This window comes from Tauraco erythrolophus, chromosome 4, assembly GCF_009769465.1.
Source record: "Tauraco erythrolophus isolate bTauEry1 chromosome 4, bTauEry1.pri, whole genome shotgun sequence".
NCBI classification, from domain to species: Eukaryota; Metazoa; Chordata; class Aves; order Musophagiformes; family Musophagidae; genus Tauraco; species Tauraco erythrolophus.
Genome location: NC_141468.1, coordinates 75,364,095 through 75,381,506, shown reverse-complemented (window position 1 = coordinate 75,381,506; position 17,412 = coordinate 75,364,095). Strand labels below are relative to the sequence as shown.

The 17,412-nt window shown below is 39.3% G+C and overlaps 1 protein-coding gene across 1 annotated transcript in view; it reads left to right on the top strand.

Annotated features, from left to right (window-relative positions):
* Nucleotides 1–17,412, top strand: part of ATXN10 (ataxin 10) — a 110,569-nt gene that overhangs the window by 8,911 nt on the left and 84,246 nt on the right. The window lies entirely within an intron of this gene.

Below are 17,412 nucleotides of genomic sequence, written 5' to 3'. Positions count from 1 at the left end.
TTTCTTCTGCTACTTTTCTTTCTTTTCACTCCCTGTACTTGGATGAGGTTTTTACTGGGTTCCTGTTGCTGCTTTTCTATAATTTTTGTGAAAGCAAGGGTAACTACTGTCATACAGTAACTTAACCACCTTTATGAAGCTGTGAAAGAGCAGTGAAGTCCAGAATTTTTCCTTTTATTGCTATATTAGGCTCAAAATGAAGCACGTGACAGTATTATGCTTAAGCTTTTATCTGTTGCTGGAATCCTTCTGCCAGGGGAGGATCAGTGATGCTAGCACAGTCCTTCAGTGTGGGAGGACCAGAACTAAACCCTGTGGGTGGCAAAAAAGGGGTCTTCCTCAATGACCGTAAACAGGAACTGATAGCTTATAGGAGTGACTCTCAAGCCGTGTCACAGGGTTGGACAGGGAGGACTGGAAAAAGGCATGGAGGGCAAGACTGTCCTGCCCCACAGTTGTGAACCCCTTCGTAGACCAGTGAGAGAAAAGGAAAAGTGGTTGGAACTAAAATGCTGGTTTTGTCCAGCCTGACATTGTCCCCGCTAGCATCCTTGACAGCACTAGGCTCGAAAGGCTGTCCTGGGAGGTGGACTTCCCACCTTCAGCTTAGTCAAAGCCTCAGGAATTGCGTTGTAGAACACCACCTTTCATTGGTGCCTCCTAGCATCTACAGGAGAGCAAGCAGGATGCACCCCTTGGTGGTTACACGCATGGCCTGAGGTTTCCCCCTCCATCTTGTGGCTTCTGACCTCTCCTTGGTGGGTTATCATATGCATGTGTGCTGTTCTCTTGCTGCTGGGATCCGAAGAAGCAGCAGTGAATGTTACTCAGCTAAAAAGAAAGGAGAGGGTGCAACCCAGTAATTTAGTTAACTGCTTCAGACTTCTTTTCCTAGCCAGAGGATGTTGTAAAATCTCTTTCAATCGCCATTGAAAATTAAGGGAGACATTGACCAGGAAGTTTTTAACAGTATTTCAATAAAAAGTATTTTGTGACTGTTACTCTACATAGCTGTTCAACAAATGAGTTTGAGTTATACCTAAAATTTGATGCATTGACCCAGGATAGATGGTCATTTGATACTGTATGTAGTATTAATGTCATTGGGAAACATCTGTCATGAGCACGGCTTGTGTATTCCATTTATGTTAGTAGAACAAAAAAAAATTATGACAATCAAGTGTTGCTAATTCATTGCTGAGTGATCTGATGAACTTTGTTATAAGTGAAAATCAAGCCAGTGCCCAGAGTTCCAGCTCCTTCTACAGGGTGTACCTCAGAGGTTAACAGTTACATTCGACTGTAGGTTATTAGTTGCAGTTTCAAAAGCAAGGCAAATTGCTAAATTGGACTTGGATAACACTGCTGAAACAAAAGAAACCCATGAAATTAGTATATGTTATTGTGTTTGTTAACTATATTTCTGCTTCATGGTTTTCCTCCTCATATTTCGTATAGGAAATCAGGTCACAAGGCTAGAGTAGCATGTGTATTTATTCTAGCAGATAATTAGGTGTTAAGTGGAATATTTCAAATTGTTCATTTGGATATGTGTCCTATTTCCTTCTTTAAATGGCTGCTTGGATTTGATGATCCCTCTTGGTGCCTTTTTATATCCTTAAGGTATTTTAAGTACCTTCACGTTGCTTCCACAGCAACAAAATACAAGGGTAAAGAGATAGTGCTGCATTGCACAGTGAACACCACTAATGTTTCGGTTCATGTCCCTGTGAAAAATTTCCAGAGCAAATCATTGTAGGCTAAATAAATTTAAAGTTCCAACATTATTACATTTATGAAGAGGAGAGATTGAAAATTCTTTATGCAAACTTGTTTTAACGTGATCTGTGTAATGTTTTCACACTCTTATCTGTTGCTAACTATTAAGACTGGTAAGTCTCTGAGTGGTGTGATAATTTTTGTAGGAAAGTTCAGTATAGTACAATTTGTAATGGATAAAACCAGAAATGAAATAAAGTATATATTCTCTGGCAACTACTGTGACCAGTGTGGTGGTTCTAAGGGAGGGGACGAATGGCCTGTTCTAACAATATGTTAGTGATCAAAGCAGCAAAAAAGGAAGTGCTGTGCAAAGTGGTGGGATTAAAAACTGTTACTAAGATTCATTCAATTAAATCCAGACTCCTTTGCATCTTCTCTGCTAGGAGAAATACTTTTTTTGATAGTTTATCTTAGTTATATACATGTTTAATATGGCTTCTCACTTCAGTATGTTTACTGAAACAACTCTACTGCAAGTTTTCATCATATCTGTTTTTGTTTTTTTTCTTATGCTGTGAAAAGTTAGATAAATTCCTGTATGCTTGTAATGTATGTGTCCCAGCCAGCTGTGGAAAAAGCTGTTGTTCTGAGTACATGATATGCCACTAAGGCCAGCAAACCTGAAGGTGAGTTAATGAGCTATTCCAGGACAGACATATTAAGACTTCAGATAGGTTTAAAAATAACTAGTCAATTCGTACATGTGGTATATAAAGATTGTCCAACCCCACCTGCAAGCCAGCCATCCCTGTAATAATAATCTTCTTCCGTTTTAATACATATATTAAAAGAATATTTTTAGGCCTTTCCCATATGGTGTTGCTACAGATAGCGGTTTGTGCCCACTCTTCCTCCCCTACTGTGCTCTGAGGAGTTGCACAGTGAAAGCCTACAGCTAGATGAGTGCAGGGGCTTGATGGACAGTGATGATTAACAAGTGTTTAACAATTTGTAGCCCCGCTGGGCAGTGTCAAGACCAATTTGTGTCAGGTAGGTCACACACACTCGTGAATGTGCTCTGCTTTCTTATTGCTCCAGCAGTCCTCCCTCCTCCTCCTCTCTGCAAGAGGCAGAGCTTCCCGGTCAAGTAGAGAAAAATTCAAGTGCTACACTTCTTGGATAGTATCTGAAAACTGGACTTAACCTCAGTGTTCTTAAAATATACATGCGTAAAGTCTAGGAAGTGGTTGATTGTGTAAGGAGGTACTTAACATTTTAGATTATGGAGCTTGGATATTCTTGGTAGGAAGACAGAGATGACAATGCTGTGCCCCTCTCCCCCGTTCAGAATTAACTTGAACAGAGATTGAAGATGCAGCAACTTTACCTACTCATGTGGAAATGCTGCATGCAAGAAGGTCCATTGCTTTTCTTCGTTAACCGATTTGAGACCACAGTCTTCCAACAAATAGCTAATAAGATACTAAAACGTTTACTTTGAGTCAAAAAAATGAAGTCACAGAATGTAGATTTAATGGAATTTTCATAGTACCCTCTCTACATCCCTTTTGCTTTAATTATTTTTTTTTTATTTAAAAAACCAAAAGCCTTATCGTAGCAAGCTTTATTTTTTTTTTCTGCTGTGGGTGCAAAGACTAAGAACACTTGCCAGAGGAGCAGGCTGATGAAGCTGCCAGATGAACTGTAAATGAACTTAAAGCAGACTCCGATCTCTTAAGAGCTAAGAAGTAGTTCAGTATGTTAGGGATTGCAGCAGACATAGGAAATATCCTTGTCAGAAACCCAAGTAGAAAATCTCCTTCGCTTCATAGCATGTGTCTTGATTTGGTTGTGGGGTTGGTTGTTTTTCCCTTTTCCTATGGCAAATCTTAAGCTTTCCAGCAGAATCTAGCAGGCCTTTGGGAAGGTATGTTGAGGTTCATCAAGGTGATGGATCTTCAGATTCTAGAGTGTGAGATCTGGATTTAGGATTCATCTCTGAAATCTGGAAAAAACAGGTAGCTTTGTTTCTCCTTAATAAACTGCTGTCAAGGCAAGCCTGTTTTGAAGCAAGCTTGCGTTCACTAGGCTGTGTCCCATTTGATCCTTTCATTGGTTCCCACCCCCCACCCCATCCTGGACAGAAGGAGCTTTAATCTTTTTGTTTGTAAATAGATCTTCTCAAACCTTTCACCGCTTCAAAATATTGCCGATGCTGAAGAATGTGCTTTGAATTCCAACGTGATTGCTTAAAAAGTATTTATCTGCCAAAATACTTTTTTCTCCTCTAGGATGAAAAGACATTGAATGCCTGATAGCTGCCCTGTGTGGGGAACAATTTGTTGTGCAAGTCCTCTGAATGAGTTGATTGTCCTCTCTGAGCAGAACCGAGCAATACCGTGCTGTTTGTGTGTGCCTGAGAGAGGAGCTCTGAGCATCGCATCAGCGTTCCTCGGTTCCAGGCTGCTGGTGCTACTCGAGCTAGCTTTGAACCAAGAAGCATGGGGGTTGTTATTGTTTTGCCGTGTTGGTGCCGTGCATCTTAAGTTCTTAGGGGTTTTAACCAGCCGGGGTAAGCTGCATAAATGTGCATTACTGGGAGAGTATTAACAGCGTTTGTTAATGTTGTGAGTACTCCTGGAGATCTCAGTCAAAATCAGCAGAGACACGTGCTAGCTGTTGTACCAAGGGTTAGGCCGTTCGCTGCTCTTAGAGTTACGAAGTCCAGAAACATTGGGTAAGTCACAGTGGATGGCAAGCTTGGGTCCTTGAACAGGAATTTGACTTTGCTTCCAATTTTCTGCAAAGTGTTCGGGTGTAATTAAACTGCTACAGATACTCTATTCAGAACAGACCTTAAAACATTCCTTTAAAAGCAGTGATGAAAGATGACTCTATGTAGATTTTTTTAATACTGCGCTTTATTATGGTAACTTGAGCATTTTCTGGTGGGATGTTCGGCAACATGAATATCATGTGTCTAACACCTGTTCACACCTCCTTTCTTGAGGGAGGATGTGTGGGAAAATATGGAATATCTTGTTTTAAACATTTTTAAAATACTCCAAATGCCAAGTACTTACAAGGGAGCTTTAAAGAAATGTTTATTGCTTTGAGCAGAAGAGGAGAAAGCCTGTGATGCTGTTCATGTAAAGACAACCACAATGAATCTGAAACTTTTTCAGTGCTTTATTTTATTTTTTTATTTTCCTCTGTCTGCCAGCAGCATTAATATTAACTTGGATTCAGCTTCAGTCAGTGTGCTTTAAGTACTCAAACTGATTTGGACCTGATCAGCTATCATGTGTATTTTCTTTTAGTTTATGAAAAAACAATTGCTCTTGACCCGTTGCTGCCTTATGGGTTGATCGTGGTCTAGGAAGAAAGTGCATTGGAAAGCACTTTTTAGTCTGTCAGTGTGGAAGAGAAGTAATCTGCAGAAGAAGTGGCAATAAGTAACCTTGGAGTTCAGAACTCTGTAAAAATAGAAACAACATTGCTCCTTTAGAGAAATTAAAAAGAGGCATAAAAGGATGTGTGTGCTTCAAAAACAAGAGGTAAGTAACCTAGGCTGGATATAGCTTCCAGAGATGATATTTGTTGCAAAAGCCAGATGGGATGGAAGCGTTTCATCCTTAATGAAATAACAAGACAAAAACTGTCTCTTGAGGTCTGCAGGAGGAGAACATCACACGATTGAGCAAAGAGGGAGGATACTCTTGGAGGTGAAGGCGTGCTGTGGTAAAAAGCCACTGAATCATAAGCTGTGGGAGTTCATGTAGTACTAGAAAATCATGTTGACATTTCATTATGAGAGATCCCTGAAAAGAAATGGGGAAGAGCGAGATCAGAAATTCTCAGGAGCTGCATTAATCCTTCTACGAAGTTGTTAATTCAAAGTAATTTTCAAGGGTTTAAAGAAAAGGAGATGTTTAATCAAGTACTTTTGTTTTCCTGAAGAAGAATCTGAGTACAACAGGGAGCTTTGAGTGGCTATGTTTGCAAAAGTATTCCTGAAAACAGGATGAATACCAGTTAAACGATTCAAGTGATTTGTGCTTCCTCAAGAGAGACTAGGAGAAACAACCCTTTCAATTCTGTCCTCACTCAGTGAAACAAAGCATAAGATGTTTCTTTGCTCTGATCTGTTCCTAGTTCTGCACACAACCATTTGCAAATTGCAATTGTACTGGAAAACTGAGACTGGCTAATTTTGAAGGCATGGAAAAGGAGGGGAAGGTGATGTTATCACACCTCCTGAAGAGCACTAAACTGATTTTCCTTTATTCTTTTTTAAATGAGCAGTCGTATGTCCTTAACCATTTCTTGATTTTTGTCAATATTTCTCTATCTGTTTGTTTATTTTCTTCCCCTAGAAGGCAATGGCAACAGCAGCATTGCTACTTTTGGTCCCATTAAAAAGATTATATCTTGACAATAGGAAAATGAGATAAAAGTAAATAATCAGATCTTTTCAGGATGCATCTGAATGATACCTCTGCAGAACCATTTAGCTTGAACATCAGGGCAGTTAGGGCTCATGTGCTGGCATAGGAGTCCAACTATCTAAAGCCTGTTTTTGATACTTTCTGTTTTTTTGTACCTTATCATTTGGAATCACTGGTCGTTCAGCAATGTATTTTAAATTAACAGGAAAGAGAAACAGAGTGGTCAACTATGGAACCTAAATATTCTTTAATGAATGCCAGTGTTGACCAGAGGATCTGTCTCTTTTCTTCTGTGCTTCTTTTATTTCCTGTTCAGTATCTTTCATGTTTCTGTTTTATTCTTTAAAAAATTTGCATTCTGATTTCACTGTTTTTTGTGGTTCTTTAATCATGTTGCACTGAATGATTTCATTTCTGAGTTACTGCTTGTGTTTTAGATATGAAAAATAAATATTTTAAAGTACGCCTGGAAAGTGTGATGGAACAGTTAAGTTTTTACTAGACAGACATCATAGCAGAGTGAATATCCAGAGCTCACCCAATGCATTTGGGGAACCATGCCGAGTTTTATTGCCTATAAACAGACATCTTTTTTGCTATCTGAACAACAAGTGTTTCCACACAGGCTTGGTTATATGGATTTGATTGTAATGTCACTACGGTTGGAGAAGATGTAACTTTTAAATTGTATCCTGGAGACTCTGAAACACAAGGGCTACTAAATTTAAACCAACAGGACTAAGGAAGGAAAGTTAATCTTTCCCCTCTTCCCACATCAGTGCCTTCTATATTTATCTCTGGAGGAGGAGGCAAACTGTTTTGTTGGAGTTTTGTCTTGTTTTGGTTTTGTTGTTGTTGGTTTGTTTTTGTTTTTTGTGAGAAAATACTGTAAATTATTACGCTGCAGATTTGTTGTGTGAGTCGTATGTTACATGCTGATTTACGTGAAAGGAGAGAGTAAGTGGTTATAAAGCTTGAACCGTTTTACTTGTCATACAGAGTCAAAACATCATGAACTGTTAATAAGCGATATTTGTCAATGGAAGTTCATATTCATGTTAGCTTTTCTTCCAAGGGAGAGGAAGTGGGAGAGAGCAGTTCCCGAATGGGCTCAACAGTCAGTGGTGTTAATTCCCAAACAGCAACATGAAAGGGGCTTGGAAGAAAGGAGAATTTAAAAATCATCACTTCCATTTATTTTTGTATTTGGGGTTTCCTTTTGATAATTGTTAGTGTAATTAAACTACTTACATTTTACAGCTTAAATAAACCAGATGCTAACTTAAACAGACATTTTTTACCTACATGAATAAGGGACAACCCTGATCTTAAGAGTTGCCAGTTTCCACGTGTGATCTTTGCTTTGTCTGTCTAGGGTTTTTGTATGGGGGATTGGTGCCAGTACTTTGCTGCCGCTGTTAAAGTAAGAACTATAATTACATTGTCAAAATAATATTTATAGTATTTTCGGGGAATAATTGTGGGAGTGTGACGAATATATTATACTCATCAAACTTTTATGTAAACATAAGCATGAGTTTTTTATTTGAGTTATTGGTGTTGATTTTGGCCTTTGTGTTTTTCCAATCTGTAAAAATAATATTGGGATTTTCATGGTCTTTGTAGCGTTTGCAGAGTGTATGCCCTAACAATCAGTTGATACACTATCTGGTAGAAGTAAACTGCTATTTGCACTTGTATTGGGATTTTGGTTTCATGTTTCCATAGCTTAAGAAAATCCTGTGTTTTTTTGAGTTTTGCTATCCCCTTATTATTATAGCTCAGAGCATTTTACTGCTTTGCCAAACAGGAAAGTTTTAAGTAATTGGTTTGTTCTCTTGGTACCATTTGGGGTTATTTGGGTTTTTTTGTTCCTTTGTGTTTAGCTTGTTAGTTTTTTTAATTATTTATTTTTCAGTTGAAAGTGAGTCTGAGTGCTTTTGAAAGGTGGCAATGTGTATCTTCCAGAAGCATCTATGCTGGGAAGCAAGTACTAGGTTTTCTAACAATAGACAGTTTCCCCTTTGCTAGTTAATGGTATAGACAGGACTTAGGCGTTCTTGCTTCTGGGTGATGGTAAGTTACCAGGTGTAAAAACACTTTAATCCTGCCCTATACTGTGGTTTTAACTTTACAGCTGCTCTGTCTGTGCTTTGTTTTAGTGTATGTTGCCACAGCTCTTTAATGAACTGTTTGTCTTTGAAATATCTATGGCAAGGATTACAGCCATGCAAGCTAAGCATGGGAACCTGATGCTACCTTCTGTAGAGGAGAAGGTTCTCTTCGTCTTCATACTTTGGTCCAAAATCCATTGAAGGCCATGGAGAGACTGGTTTGGGTGGGCTTTGTTCCAGGTCTTTGTTCTCTGGCCTTTTTTCAGAAACTGCAAAATTAGGAGCCAGCTCTTACACCTCTTTCGGCTGTCCACAGAAGGAAAAGCGGCAAACCTGGACTAAGGTGAATCAAACTGATGAATTGTCTTGAGTTCGAAAACGCTGAATTCTCTTTAGCTCTTGTGTGTGTAGTGTTGCTCCTGTCTGCAGTTGTAAAGTCTTGCCCCGTGTACCGAGGCTCCCACACTTCGAATCTCTGCAGTGCCTGCAGGCACAGCTAACCATGTGCTGCTGCCCTTCTCCTGGAGGGGTTGTTTTTTTATAACTGTGCCCTGCATGGCTAGTACAGTCAACTATATTTATGTAATACAGCAGTAACTGTCGTTTTGAGTAAATGCTGGTGTTAACTATTGTTTTCAGACTGACACATCTGTGTTCACGCACGTGGCTTGACCGTGACTTCTAGTATTAATATGGAAACTTTACTCATGCCTTGATTTCTTTTTCTCATTTTGTAACATCCAGAGTGGAATGAGGTTTGAGGAGATCAGTTTCAGATCCATTGAAGGAGGGCAGCTTTAGGACCAGGGATGCTACTTAAATGCAACATATTCTTATGTTAATGGAGGAGAAAAAGGGCAGAGGTAGGTAGCAGTGGGGCTTACAATTTAAGAATAAAGCTTGAGGAGGGCCTGCATCATCATTACTAGATCCTTGATACCACAGGCAAATGTAGGATCTCATGTCTGAATACAGTCAACTCCAGGTTTCACTGTTTACCCCTTGTTAGTCCTATGGAAGATTACAGTCCCTTCTTGTTTAAAAACCTTTTCCTAACTCTGGTTGAAATATCCTACCAAGTTTGAATCCAGTGGTTCTTGATAGTATTTTTTTTCCCTTCCTTGGGCTTTATTCCCTACTTGAGTCCTATTGCTTCTGCAGTGACCGACTGATTTAAGGTGTTCTGAGCTGAAATACTTTATTTACCGTGAACTGTGAGTATAAAAGTGTATTATTGCTCCGGCTTGTTGAGATACAGTTTGAACTAGAGACTGGATCCTGCCTAGCAAAGTTCACCTGTCTGATGCTGTTGCTGTGGATGGCATTGGAAGCAGACTTTGGAATAGTGACAAAAAAGCCGGTGTTTTCCAACAGTTTGGTGTTTGTTGCACTGATGATCAAAACTGTCCTTTTTATAATACTCGTGGAAAAAATTTTTGATTGTTGTACTAGGAGACAGAGGTGGTGACTGTCTCAGAGTCAATGTAAATTATTCTGCTCCTTCTAGGAGAGAGACTAACCTGAGCTAATATCCTTGAGTTGTAACAATTAGTAGATCGATGGGCTGCCTGGTGGAGTTCCCTTTTCTAGTTGCTGATACTGCTTTTAGGCAGCATGTATAGCTGTTTTGGTTTTGTTTTGTTTTGTTTTTCCTGCGATTTGGAGGCTTTCTAGTACAGCCTGCCAAGATGTTGTTGATTTATGACACATGCATAGTGGTTTTATAATGTGGACTGATATCCACTTGGAGCACAAAGGAAATGGGAGTTTGCTGATGCCTATTTAATTAGAATGGTTTCTGGTTACTTTGGTTGAGGCTTGAAATGAACAGTAATGCCTATATTTCTGTGGACCTTTAAATACAGTGTTCTGTAAGCCCTTTCCTTCCTTCCTTCCTTCCTTGCTCTTTACTGTCCCCTACCCTACCAGCAAATAATGTCAACAAGATTCATAATGAGGCAGGTTTCTAGTCTACATAGGTATATGTGAATCAAAACTTGCAGAAATCTCTGTAGATTTAAGATGGTCACCATTGGTTGCCTGTAAAGGTGTGTGGGGAGAATATTTCTGTTCTGTAATGGATGGAAAATTTGTTGCCTGCCTTTTTCTATTGGTGTAAAGGCTGTGGTGTTTGTAATTTGCTCTGACATTGTGTGCTGAATGGGCAGCTGCACAGAGCAGCTCTGGTGTGAGCAGGGCCAACATAATTCTGATGATCTTATCTCGCAGCAGCTGCTCGATGACTGTTTCTAGCTTCCCTCTACATCAAAGGCAGGAAGAGGAACACTTGCTGCTAGACTTTGGCCAGAAAAGGGCAGGTATCGATTGGGTTTGCCAATTATTTACTGTCTGTAATAGAACCTGTGCTTATTGGCAGTGATGGGCATCGTGCAGGTCACGTGCTTCTTCTCTGTCTTATGGCTGTGATGGAGGAGGAGCAGAAGAGAGAAAGGATAAATAATTGTAAAGATTACCTTGTGTTCTGTCCTGGTTTTGACTGGGAGAGAGTTAGTCCTTCTTTTTAGCAGCTAGAAGAGCTCTGTGTTTCAGTTGGTCTGGGATTTGTTATGAGAAGAACGTTGATAGCGCACTGATGATTATAGTTGGTACTGAGGCATCAAGGACTTTTCAGCTGCCGTGTCTTGCCAGTGTGCGGGAGCACAACAGGCTGGGGGGGGAGCATGGCTGGGACAAAGGGTCCACAGCTCCACTGGTGACTTAAGATTGAGGTTTAAATTGGCCAATGGAGTGTTCCGTATCATGCAGTGTCATGCGCAGTATAAAGATGTGGATTGACCAGAAAGAAGGGCTTTTGCTCTTCTGAGGGCTCCCTTGGACTCTCGGAGTGATCTCTCTCTCTCTCTCTCTCCCCCCCCCCAATCCCTTTTAGTTATCCGTGCGATGATACAACTTCCAGACTTTCTAGTTACATGAGCATTCTTCTCATGGTAAAGGAGGGGGCTATCTGTAACTGTGGCTTTCCAGACACAAGCTACAAGACTTTTTTCCATTCTGCAGTATCCTTTTTACTACCAGGTTTGGACTGGGAGAGAAATGCCTTGTGCCTATCTTTCATTTTTCAGTGAGAATTGTAAGGAATATTGCCAGTGTAGAAAGGAAAAAGTTACAAGATTTGTACCAGGAGATATCAAGGTCTTTCCCTTTCTTCCAACCTCTGGACATACATCATGTGATACAGAAGGGACCATAACAAGGCAATAAGAAGTTGCAGTCTGCTTTTGTAGAGATATAAAAGAAAAATAAAAAATAAATGGGAATGCCCCAAACCGTGGATGCTAAATCTATTGCTCTATGTTAAGGTGGATATGCAAGTAAAAATGCTAAATGTAAGTTTACTTGTTGGTCTCTGTCTATTGCAAGAGATCCACATGATCCATATTAGCCAGATACAGAATATGAATGGTCCAGGGGGGGCGGAAATTTGATATGCTTTCCACAGACTTACAGAAGAAGATCATTTAGCTTTTCTAGGGAAAATATAAGCACTTCAGTGGAAATTTTGGTTTAAATGAAACAACATGCTCAGTATGCCATCAAAAATAATTGGACAAACTTGCTCATAATCTTGGTTAGTATTTTAAATGTTAATAATTTTCTTTTCTTTTTTTTTTTTTTTTTTTTATTTTAGACCTGTACAAGGTATCATGTAGTAGTGTGTCATATGGTTAAATACCACGAATAACACATAGTGGGTGGCCAGTCTTTTTTGTTATTTTTCTTGGTTTCCTGGCATGGTTTAAGTCCAGGTTGAGACTCCCCAGTACTTTAAATTTGCTGATTTTGCTAGAGCAGGGTCTTTAAAGAGACACTGTCTGTTAGATTCAGGCTCAACTTTCAGGTTGATTCAAGAAAAAGATTTTATGTCCTAATGCATGCAGGAAGCTTATAAATGCAGTTCCCAAGTCTGCAAGCACTTACACATGTTTTACTTCACATAGGAGAGTAATCTCAGGCATGTGTTCTTGCTACTTGTGGTGGTATAACACGAGTCCCATTTATTATGCCTTCAGACTTTAATAGATAATTTATTAAAGAAATGAACACACTTATGGTGTTTACTTTCTAAAATAAAATGATGCAATTAAAATACCAGAAGATAAACAGAATGGTTCTGTTACTGTATTTAATAAGCCTTGCTAATGCTGTATGGATCAGCATCAGTATGAAACTGATGTTATGTCAGGCAGTGGGCTGTCAAACTAACACTTTTCCTAGGAAATGCAGAAATAATTTTTTTAATCTACCATTATTAGATCTCATTAGAACTTAATTTACATCAGAGGCTAATTTGTTGAGTGGTCCAAGAGTTTCTTCCAGTTCTCTTCTAATTTACTTGTAACTCTGCATTTTTAATAGTGTTGAGGTTTTTTTCTTGTCTTTGAGTTAAATTCTCCTTTTTAATATGAACAAAGTGTTGATATTTTGCCTAGACGTTTATCTTCCAAGAACAGAATGGTTGTCCAGTCACTGCACATAATGTTCTCTTAATATTAGAGTTGGCATTTCTGAAGGGAAAGAAAAAAAAAAAATTAAGAGTGTTACTTTCTCCTGGAGGTGGAGGAGATGAAGAATGGGAACCAAAACTTATTAAACACAACATTCTTGGTATTCCACAGATGGTAAAAATGGGTTACTAGTCTGCATTGCAGCAAGTGCAGTATGATCAAGGTGGAAATGTAATCAGTAGTTAGACTTTCATTTTATTTACAGAAATAAAATACTAAGCACTATTTTAATAACTTTAAATGACAGAGCCCGTATATGTATTGTACATTCAATTTGAGTAGTCTAGACAGACTGTTTTCCAAGGAAAATACATTTTCATCAGTATTTGTGGTATGATTCATGGTGGTGAAGAGGCAAATAACTCTTTTTATGACTGGAAGTTGCTTTAACTTGCAGCCACAAGGAAACAAGTCAATGACCGGATGATAGTGGTGGAAACTGACATTTTATAGTAATAGAGGTCTACACCTTATGCTGAATTGAAGGGTTTATTTTTCCAGGGATGGTAATATATCACAAAACATTCTGCCTTTGTTTACAAACAGCCAAAGGTGGTCTGTGTAATGGCTCACAGTCCACAATTTAGATTTGCCAAGCTCACAGACAGCTGAAAAGGTGTAGCGGCTGTCGGGAGGCTGTGTAGTTGTAAACCTTTGTGCATGCCCTCAGTGTAGAGGGGGCACACCAGCTCTGTCTGTCTTGCATAGTGAATAGTTAGCAAAGCATTGAAGAGAGATATGCAAGTTTGCTAGCCTTATGTGTGCAGTCTGGCAAGTGATGTTGTACAGCTTCATACGTGCTTTGATTGGATTTATTTTATATCTCTATGTATATCTCCAGTAAAGGCAAAGTATTGTACTTATAACTCTCTCTGTGCTGTTTGCCCCAAATAAAAAGAATGGCAATCTCTTTTTACAACTGTTGTAAGCCTCTGCAGCTGAGGTCGAGGTTTTTCAAAGTGGTTGGTGAGCAAGTTCTCAGGTTCCTGTTCTTGACTACAGAAATTGTAGTAGGAATTTGAAAGATAAGTCTGATTATCTACCATGAAAAAACTCACGTTCTGTGAGGAAGATGTAAAAATGTGTAAGAATATAAACATTTAAATAATATACAGCAAAATATGTTGTGTAATAACATAATGGTTGTGTGTAGCAATCTGATCAGGGAAGATAGTGAGAGACAGAAATTACAGTTAATCTTGTTGATAGAGGCTTACCAGCAATAAACTCTACTAATTATAGTACTGGAACTTTAATAATTTTTTAAAAAATATTATTCCTTAACCATGTGGAGCAGAAGGAGACAATGTATTGCATTTTTAAATCATAATGCTTAAAATCTTTGTCCTAATAACTTAAAGAATTTAAGTTTTCATCTAATACACAGTTTGATTCTGCAAATGACACTGTGTGAAGTGACGTCTTCGTGAGGAGCATGCCGCAGGGTCAGGCCTGTGAAAGGTTCACGTGTGTCCTTCAGACCATCTGGGTACTACTGCAATATAATTGTTAAATGAAAACTGTGCTAGAGCTCAGTTCGGTTAGTGTGTGATCATAAGAGACTGAAAGGCAAGTGGAGCTGTGATCTTGAAGGTTCTGAACTACTGGAATGCATTTAAGCTGTCCTCATGCAGGGCCATAAAGTACTGTCAGCTGCCTCAGCTTTTGCGTAAGTGGCACTGAGCAACTCTAAAAGATCAGTTTACACATAGATGAACATTTAGGTACCAAAATTCATTAGGGAAAGAGTCAGTGTTTCCCCTTGCACACATTGCCCTGTTGTATTAAGAGGTTATTTTTGTAGAATCTGGAAAATTCTCCCCGTTGCAGGCTGGTTGTAGAGGCAATATATAATCTGAGTATTTACATTTGCCAAGGAACATCCTGCTTTTATAGGAACCATTGAAGTCTCAATGACGGAAAAAGTTCTTCAACTCTAGGGTCGATTTGTGTATCAGAAGTTACATCTTAGTACATGTAATTTCACAGTGGTTCACCATCAGGTTAAAAATAGTCTTGTTGACCACACACAGTGTAACATTTTTTAAATTAAAATTTAGCTGCACCGATAGCTACAGAATTATTTGTTAAAGCCAGTGCTTATAGACACCAGCAGCTAGAGGGTGGACTTAAGATGTTAAATAAATCAGTCCTACAGAAAAGGCATACTTTTTTATAGTTGTTGTGAGTAGTATTTCCCAAATACTAACTGCTGCAGCTGGAAAGAGTGGTTGTCCATCATTTTAGGCTTCATGAAGATCTGTAAGTTTTCAAGGAAAAAGTGAAATAGTCTTGTTTTCTTCTTTTTTTTTTTTCCTCCCTTCCCCTTTCAGACGGCACATGGTTTATTGAATGGATAGCAAAATGGTTTCAGCTGGTATACTGTGTGATGAAGTCTGTCTTAATCTGCTTCTAGATTTTTCTTGCTTTTTCTATAAGGACAATGAAATTGTTGGAAAGGTGAAAAGCAGTATCTGTATTCTACAGATTTCTAAGCATAGAGTTGAATCATATGTTACAGCAGGCAAGTCCAATAGAGGTAAAACAAAAAAGAGAAACATGGAAGTCGAATGCTAAGAGGAGACTTCCATCGTTGAGAATGCAACGCTTCACTTTTATTGTAGAGTTTGCGTTCTTTAACAGATGCATACCTTGCTGTGAATTATCAGCTCTAGTTAGATTTTTTTGGAGGTTTCTTGTATAAAGCATAAATATCAAAGTATAGATTTCCAATGCTCATATCAAAATTCACTGTCTCTTGGTAGCTTGGTGCTAGGCTGGTACGTTTTATCTGGAATCCTCTTCGGAGAGAAACACTGCATATGGGACATTTGGCTACTCCAAGACCACCAGGCGCATCCATGGGGTTTTGCGGGGTGGGGGGGGGGTGTGGTGTGTGTATTTGTTTTGGTTTTTTTTAAGCATAACCACACAGATACTACTGTGATGTGATTCAGAGAATATGCTGTGATGAGCTACTCTAGCTGCGGTGCTATAGTGACTTTTAATGCTGTTTGCCCCCCATCGTCATTGGCTTTCCATCTGTGACTGCTGAACATGGCACACAGAATCATAGCATGGTTGGAGTTGGAAGGGACCTTTAAAGACCGTCCAGTCCAGCGCACCTGTCATGGGCAGGGACATCTTCCACTAAACTGGGTTGCTCAAAGCCCTATTCAACCTTACCTTGAGTCTTGATGCCCCACGATGGGGCATCTATAACTTCTCTGGGCAACCTGTTCCAGTGTCTCACCACGCTCGTCATAAAAAGTTTCTTTTTTGTATCTCGTCTAAACCTACTCTTTTTCCATTTAAAACTGTTGCCCCTTGTCCTATCATTACAGGCCCTGGTAAAAAGGTTCCCTCCACAAGCCCCCTTTATATATTCGAAGTCTGCTATTCAGACTCTGCCTCTGAAGTCTTTCTCTTCTCCAGGCTGAACAACCCCAACTCTCTGTCTTTCTTCATAGGAGAGGTGTTCCAGCCCTTTAACTGTTTTCATGGCCCTCATCTGGGCCTGCTCCAACAGGTCTGTGCCTTTCTTCTACTGGTGACCCCGGAGCTGGATGCAGTACTCCAGGTGCGGTCTCACTCTATAAGTCTGTCCAGCTTTTTGGTGAAGACCCTCTTGTCCCACTGGGTCGGGTGAATCCCATCAGCTCCCAGCAGAACCAGCTGTAGAACCAAAGATAGATCCGTGATCATAGAAGCCAAAACATGAGTATTGACATTCCAGTGCACAGACCGTATTTGGCGTATGTCACTGGCCTGGCATCACACACATCAGAGTAATCTGAAATCAGTTATGATTTTTGTAATATGAATTACTTTTTTTTTTTTTTTTGTAGGGAAAAGTTGTTCAGGCACTGCAGAAGCAGTGTAGCTGTTGCAGTGTAGTCATGGCAGAGCATGTGAATTGATTGGATATATTGAGCTAGATCCTATGGTGTGTAATCCGTGTACCTGGCGTAGCTCAATTGCCTCGGGTGTTTGTAGAATCTCATCTTTCTTTTGAATTGCTGAGATTCATCACATGAGATTACTTGCATGGAGAAATGTTGCATTATCCAGGCATTCTCTTTTTCTTCTTTATTGTGAATAGATACAGTTTCTTTTTGTCTCACAGATTACCTGCTTGCCCATATATTGACTTGTGTCTTCCAATTTAAAAAAAAAAAAAAAGTGGTGAACCATTTCTGGTTAAAAACGTGCACTTACAGGTAAAACCGTTTTTTTTCCACGGTGCATCCACAGAATTGTGACCTTTTCCTGGATCTTTCGTGCTTGTTCAGGCCATCACAATTGAACAACGACAGTGCTGGTTGCTTTCACAAATACTAAGACTCCAGTGTGTGATTAATGGAGAATTTGTAGATATTTGTTATCATATTGCAAATGTGTTCATAGCATTTAATCATTGTCACAGTAAGAGTGACAACTTTTAAAAGACCTTTAACTGCTTTTTTCCTAGTCTGTAGTATTTTTTTGCCAGCCTAGTCTCTAACGATCAAAGTGTAACTGATAGCCGAAAAAGGTCAAGTGAATTTCAGGTAAAGATTGGAGTATAATCAACCAACCTCATGTCTCTCTGAAAGATCTTTC